The 7,351-nt window shown below is 54.6% G+C and overlaps 1 long non-coding RNA gene across 1 annotated transcript; it reads right to left on the bottom strand.

Annotated features, from left to right (window-relative positions):
• Window positions 1–4,662: 4,662 nt before the first annotated feature.
• On the bottom strand, window positions 4,663–7,054 carry LOC105878669 (uncharacterized). The gene is made up of 4 exons (XR_001157420.2): window positions 6,230–7,054; window positions 6,086–6,139; window positions 5,156–5,270; window positions 4,663–4,891 (listed from the first exon to the last, which is right to left on the bottom strand). It is a non-coding gene; the product is annotated as an uncharacterized LOC105878669 (long non-coding RNA).
• Between the last annotated feature and the right edge of the window lie 297 nt (window positions 7,055–7,351).

Below are 7,351 nucleotides of genomic sequence, written 5' to 3'. Positions count from 1 at the left end.
CACGCGAGCGGTTGGCCGGTGCGGCGTCCTTACGCCCGCGGCGCGTGTCGTTGTTCACACGCTCTCCTTCGCAGCGTCGCTGTCGTCTGACCCCTCTCGTGCGACTCTGTGAGTCTGCGTTCACCCTCTGACCAGGCCTCCGGAGCGAAAGTGCACTGCAGGGCCAGGTGAGCCTGCAGCGAAGAGACAGGTTGGGGCGATGGACACTAAAGTGGAAACAATTAAGCATTCAGGGAAAGGCCGGGCGCCACCATTCGCTGGGAAAACACATCAGGCTTCAGTCGCTCGACTATCAGAACAATTGGAAAGGATAAAGTGAGAATAATGGAACATGTGAAAGGCTCCAGTGAAGGCATCAATTATTAGTGAGCGGCGTAGTGGATTAATTATTGAAACAGAGAGGTTATTATTGATTTGGTTAGATGATCAAAATAAGCATTCCCATTAGCCTTGCGTTGATGCAACATTGGGTGAATGTTAACTTTTAATATTTCTTTTTGAGATTTTTCCTACCTCCTATGTAAACAGTATAAGTTTGTTTTTATGTTCTGTTTGTTTGAATTAAAAAAAAAAGAACACACTGGTTTCTGTAACTTATTAATATCATTATTACAGTACAGGGGTATTATTGTTACAGTGTTACACGGTATTATTATTACCACATATGAGACATTATAGTATTGTTATGATTATTATTATTACCGTATATGCGCTATTCATCAGGGATCCGAGTTACACACAAATCCGACCTACTGATGTTCTCCGGAAGGTATCTGGTCTGTAACCAGGGGGCTGCCTGTGCTAAAACTGTTTCCATTCTTTTGCTGTTATGAATAGTGCTCCAATGAACACTCATGTTCAATTTTCTCGTGGACATATGTTTTCAATCCTCTTGAAAGTAATTGCAATACCTATGAGCGGAATTGCGGGGCCATGTGGCAACTCTGTGTTTAACTTTTTGAGGAACTGCCAAACTGTTTTCCGAAGTGGCTGCACCATTTTGCATTCCCACCAGCAATGCACAAGGGTTCCGATGTCTTCAGATCCTTGCCAGCACTTGTTATTGTCTTTTTCATTACTGCCGTCCTAGTGGGTGGGAAGTGGGCTCTCACTGTGGCGTTCATTTGCATTTCCCTCCTGACTGTTGATATTGAACATCTTTCATGCGCTTATTGGCCATTTGTACATCTTCTTTGGAGAGATGCCTACTCAGATGCTTTGCCCAGTTTTTTAATTGAGTGATTCAGGTCTGGTTTTAATACTTACAGGGATAGTGCAACAGTCGTGAAGGCCCTGGCATGGAGCTTCCTACTTGATTTGATGCTAGCCTGTGCACTTTGGGGTGGGCAGACTTTTAACCTTTCAGTCTTTACAAAGGCAGTTACTGCCACCTCGAATGGCTCCACTTCTCATCTCTTCAGCAAAGACTTCTTTAAGCCTTCTCTGATCACAGAGTGACACCTGGCTGGCTGCAGACCAGAGTCAGCTGTAGCCTGTGGCTAAGCACTCGGGCTCTAGAGCCTGCCGGGTTCATACCCTGGCTCCCCCAAGCCTCAGCTGTGCAACCTGGACAGCTAGGTCCTCAGTTTCCCCCTCTGTCAGCTGGAAATGATACCACCGTCCTCACAGAGTTGTTGCAAGGACTTGCCGAGAACATACGCGCAAATCCTGTTGCGTCTCGTGCGTGATCAACGCTCAGTAGATTTCTGCTTGGGCATTTCCAATGACAGGCTCACTGCTTTCCATCTGTGGATGGTGTTGATTGGAGGAAGCCCTTGGGCTGTTTGGCTGAAAATTGCCTCCCTGTGATCCCCTCCTGCAGGGTCCCGGAGCAACGGGGCGGGGCCGGGCTCAGCCGGCCCTGCTCCTGGTAGCCCCTGGGTCTGTGGGTCCCCCCATCTCCAGCCCCAACTGTCCATCCACTCCTCCCTCTGTGTCACCCACGCCTCCTCCCTCCTTTCCAAGTGGCGTGTGACTGCTAGGGGATGTGAGAGGCAGCTGGAAAGTGACACAACACCCCTTAATTACCCTTGTTCCTTCTATATCCCAGCACCTAAATTTAGCTGGCAGAGCCTGGGCACTGGGGACCCAGCTCCTCCCTCCCCAGGCCCCCCACCCTCTCGGAGGCAGGAAATGAGCCCCGGGGAGGCCGGGCTTCCCCCACCTCATCGTGGGGGTGGGTCAGGGAGGCTGCTGAGAGGCCGGTGGGGGCCTGGGCTTGGGTAGGGAGCCTTCCTGCTGCAGTGGCTGAGTTAGGACAGAGCAGATGCCACTAGCCCAGCCCTGCCCTTCTTAACAATGGGGACGCCTGAGGGGGAGGGTGGGACAGTGTCCCAAGTGTTAGGGCACAGGCTCAGGTGGCCGAGGCGTCTCAGCCTCCCCTCTGCCACCTGCCAACTGCGTGAGCTCAGGTGAATCCCCAGACCCCTCTGGGCATGTTTCCTCTGCTGAAAAACGGGGACCTCCCATGTAAGGTGGCCGTGAAGTGTAAATGAGATTGTACACGGGAAGCATGTAGCACCAACAAGCACCTAGTGGACGCAGCCACGGCTGCTGTCAATGTTGCAGTGGGCACCCAGGCCTCTAGGCTCATATTTTAGTGCTCATCCCATGAAGTCACACTCTTCCTTCCTTAGTGACTGTTGATGCCTCTGTTTCAGACAGAGACATTGAGGCAAAGAGAGGTTAATTACCACACCCAAGTCACCCAGCTAGTTGGCAGCAAGGCTGGGTCCCAGGTCTGTAGGTACCCAAGCTGTCACCAGCTGTGCCTTTCCCTGCATTGTTTTGGTCCAGGCGTCTCAGCTGTTCCAAGCCCGTCTCAAGGCCCACCACCTCCAGGAAGCCTTCCTGGCTGGCTCCAGCACAGCGCAGGTCCCTTGAGGTTCCCCGGCCACAGCATGTCTGCTCCAGACCACAACCTCCTCCTCCCCGGCTCCAGGACAGGCTCTAGGAGGGGGAGGGCCTGCTCTTGCTCCTGCAAGTCTTTGGGGTTCCAGGACAGACCAAATGAATGACAAGTCACTAGTCTTTGGGATCAACAGGAAAGGGGGAACCAGCAGGTGGGAAAAGTGAGTTGGGGTGGAGAGCCGGACCGGGAGGGGTGACAGCGAGGAAGAGTGAGCTCCATCCCAGAGCAGGGAGGCCAAGCGCGTCCCGGTCAGGAATGGGGGCTCCAGGGCCAGTCAGGCCTGGAGTTGATGTCCCCATTTCTGGATCTCTGGGCCTCAGTTCGTCATCTGCAGAACGGGGCTGTAGACGCCAGCCTCCTAGAGGCAGAGGGAGGATTGGGACACCGTGCGGGCACCAGTCTGCCCCGCCCTGTGCTCCGGTGGTCAGTGGCCCCCAGCCCCATGGGAGCGAGACGGAGCCTGAGCCTTTTCTGTCACCGGAGGCAGCTGCTCAGGCGTGGACCCTCTGCACGCGGGCAGCTTCCGGAGGACCCCATGGAGGGAGCTGGGGATGGCTTCTCGAGCACACTGGAGAGCCCGGGCACCAGCCCTCAGGGGCACCCCCATGGGGGGCCTGGAGCAGCCCCTGCCCCTCCCCCCCTGTCTCCAGTGCCACCAGTGCCAGGCTGTCGCCAGGGCTCTCCAGGCACATATTATCTCATTTAAACCTCCCAAGGAGGTGCTGGCATCACCCCACGTCACAAGAGAGGAAATCAAGGCACAGAGGGGTTAAGGAACCTTCTAGAAGGGCGGAGCTTGCACTCAGGCACTCCTCTGCCTCCCTGAGCGGGATGAGAGCGTGCTCCCTGACAGGCTGCAGCAAGGAGACAGGCTGGGGCGCGAGCCCGCGCTCCGAGGCGTGTGCTAGAGAGGGCGTTTCAGAAGTCAGATCCGCCCCGAGAGCCGCCTCCCTGAGGGAGCTCACGGAGTGTGAGCTTCCCTCCCGAAACACCCCCTTCATCATCATCGTCATCGTCGTCGTCGTAATTAAAACGATAGTGCTATACTAGCAGCTAATATTCTTTGAGCAGGTTTTGTGTGCCACACACCATCCTAAAACTTGACATGTGGTGACTCATGTAAGACTCATGACGGCCCTAGGAGGAAGCTCTCGCTGTCCAGATGAGGAAACTGAGGCGCAGAGAGCCCAAGTCACCGGGTGGATCCCAGAGCTGGTGGTGGAGTCGGGATCGAACTCATTCGTCCCATGTGCTCTGAACCTCCATCTCGCTGCCTCCTTCTGCTTCACCGGCTGCGAATCCCCCACTCCATGTTGGGGGTCGTGTCCCCCCACCAGGAGGGGCCTGACCAGCAGCCAGGACAACGAGGAACGGCTGAGGCTGGCCCTGGTGGGAGCCCCCAGCCCGCACCCTCCCTCCAGGCCGCAGGACGTGCCCCGGGAGCGTCCCACGTGGAACCCCAGACAGAACGGCCAGCCCGAGCCGTAAGGGGGGTGTCTTCCAGCTGCTCCTTCTCGACACTGCGCAGCCGAATCCAGTAAGTGGCATGACGGAGCAGAGCGGAGCCGGCCTAGCGACTGCTCCCTGGGCTCGAAGGAGGAGCGCTTCCTGTAAAGGGCCCCATTAAAGCCTCAGCCGGCCGCCTTTCCTGTCTCCGTGGCGGCCCAGGGCAGGGGCACGTGTCAGTCCTCTCAGAGAGCGCCGGACGCTGCGAGGGTCACACCGCAGGGCTTCATTAAAGGGCAGCGTTTTATTTTTATTGCGATTGTAATACTAAGGCAGAGATAGGACCGCACAGCCCTGCGCACCGGGACGGGGTAAAAGGAGCCGGACAGGAATGCCAAAGGGTTAAATAAAGTTCCCGGCGCCCCGGTAAGCCACGTGGATCTCGGGGCCTGAGTCACCGAGTCAGGGAGGCCAGGAGGGTCTGGAGGGGGCCCTGGCACAGGGGTCCAGCTCTCTCAGCATGCCACATGCCATCTGCAACAGACACAGACGTGTCCAAGCTCCTGCTGCAACCTCCTTCCCTCTACCGGGGCTCGGAAACGATGCCCCAAAGCACAGGGCTGGGCTTCGGCTCGCTGGGGACTTAGAGCTAAAGGAGGTTGGAAGGTCTCGGAAGCAAAGTCTCTCTCTGACCTTCTCTCCCCCTGGCTTCTCCCAAGCCCCTCCCTACCCCAAGGCAAGCCACAGAAAGCAGGGTCCCTCTTCCCCGCGCTGGGCCAGAGAAGGTAGAAATAGTACCGTGAACTCCCGGCTCTGTGTAGGAGCTGGCTGTAAAGCAGTTCTCCACCCACTTGGCCTGACAGTAGATCGTCACACTTCAGAGGGTCCTGCGCCTGCTCAGGAGTAAGGGAGGCTACACAGAGGGACAAGAGGAATGTGCACAGACAGGTCTTGCTGGGTCTCCCTGACTCAGTCTGTCACCACTAGATCATATCATTTTTGTCCAATCACATTTCTGCAGGGCTGTTTATTCTTCACGGAGTCTCAGCACAGAAGTGGACGGCTGTCCCTGAGTCTTTGGGTCTTACTCTCATGTCACTTAAAACTTTGGCTAGATAAATTTGTTATGCTTTCCTCTTGTGAGCCTGTCTTTTGCTGTGGAAGTGTCATCTGTGACCCTTGTGATGGGTGAGGAAGTTATTACCCAGTTCCACCACCATGCCGGGAGGAAGGCCCGGGAGAGTCTCAGGAGAGAGATACCTGGAATATAATCATAGCATGTCTGTTACTGCTTAAGAGGTGTAAAATGCCCCTGGGGCTTTTCTTTCTTTCTTTTAATCTAGTTTGTGGATTTATTTCAGTAGCAGAACAATTGTGCATAAAAGGGCTCTAGGGGTTAATTCTTTATTTTTTATTTTATTTTATTTTTTTCTTCTGTTAACCAGAACATGTGGAGAGGGGTTAATTCTTGACCTGTGTGTGTTTAGATATAAAGGAGATAGAAAAACCCAAAGAAACAGTGTGGTGAACTATGATATAGAAGTTTATCTTTCTCTCAAGTAAATGATATTTGGAGGTATCTGGCCCAGGGCTGGTGTGGAAACTCTTTTTCTTTTTTTAATTCGTTTTCCCAAAAGATGATCTTAATACTTTGGAAGCTCTAAAAACATCAGGAACCCAGATCACTTCTTTCTTATTGCTTGATCATCCTTAACATGTAGCTTTTACCTCATGCTCCAAGGTAGCTGCTCCAACTCCAGCAATCACATGCATCTTCCTTTCCTTTCAGAAAGAAGAGGAGAAAGAGCATAACCCTTTGCCTTTGAATGGCATTACTTCTTACATAAGAGGAACTTATTCACAAGGCCATACCTGGCTGTAAGGGAGGCTGGGAAATATAGTCTTTATTTCAGGCGGTTGTACACCCAGCTAAAAAACAGAAGTCCTGTGGCAAAGAAGACAGAGAGAACAGATGTTGGGGAACAGTTAGCAGTCTCTGGCACACCACAGTATCCCTCCAATCCACTGGGGAAAGGTGGCCGTGTACTTTCTGCACTAAACCCCAGGTAGCCTTGTTCGCATATGTTACTTGTTCTTCTACGAGCAAGACTCGGTCCTCCAGAACAGACCCTGGGCCTGGCATTCAGGGCCCTTAGCCTCTGGGTCTCATCACTCTCACGCCCTCTGTAGCCTTTGCCTAGCCTCTCTGGGTCGCCTGCCCGCTCCATTTCTTCCTCCTGCCTTTTTTCAGTCGGTGGGGTCTTGCTCTTTGGCCCAGGTTAGAGTACAGTGGCACGATCATAGCTCACTGCAGCCTCGAACTCCTGTGCTCAAATGATCCTCCTGCCTCACCCTCCCCAGGAGTTGGGGCTACAGAGCAGTGCGACCATGATCGGCTAATTTTTTTCATTTTTGTAGAGATGGGGTCTCCCTCTGTTGCCCAGGCTGGTCTTGAACTCCTGGCCTCAAGTGAGCCTCCCGAGGAGCTGGGCTCACAGATGTGAGCCCCTGTGCCCAGCTCCCACCTCATGCTTCACTAGCCTGTCTCCCCTGCCCGAAGGCCCCTCCTGGACCTCCTCTGCCAGGGGACTCCTATTCAACCGGGAAGACCCACCACGGAAGTGCTGCCCTGCCAGCGCAGCTTCCCTGGGCCTCTCCAGGAGAGAGTCAGAACCGCTTTCTCCTGCCCTCCCCTGGGCTTCCGGAGCCTTCCGTCATCCCTCTATTTATAGTTCCAGTCAGGTGCCCCTGGACACGTTGCCGGTAGGAAGGGCCTCGGCTGGGAGAGCCGGTTCTGTGACCTGCCTGGGGAAGGGCTGGGATTTTCCAGGACAGCTCCTCTGGCCGATGTCCCCTCACTACGTCTGCGTCCCGGGATGGAGCCCCACGCCCAGACAGCCGTTGTCATGGGCACTGGGAGACAGCACGCCCGTCTCCCGGCTGTGCTGCGCCGGGAGGCCGGATGTGCCAGTCTCCAGCCCGGCCTGCCTCCCC

Source organism: Microcebus murinus, chromosome 4 (assembly GCF_040939455.1).
Source record: "Microcebus murinus isolate Inina chromosome 4, M.murinus_Inina_mat1.0, whole genome shotgun sequence".
NCBI lineage: Eukaryota > Metazoa > Chordata > Mammalia > Primates > Cheirogaleidae > Microcebus > Microcebus murinus.
Note: the sequence above shows the minus strand (reverse complement) of the source record. Positions and strands in the feature narration are given on the sequence as shown.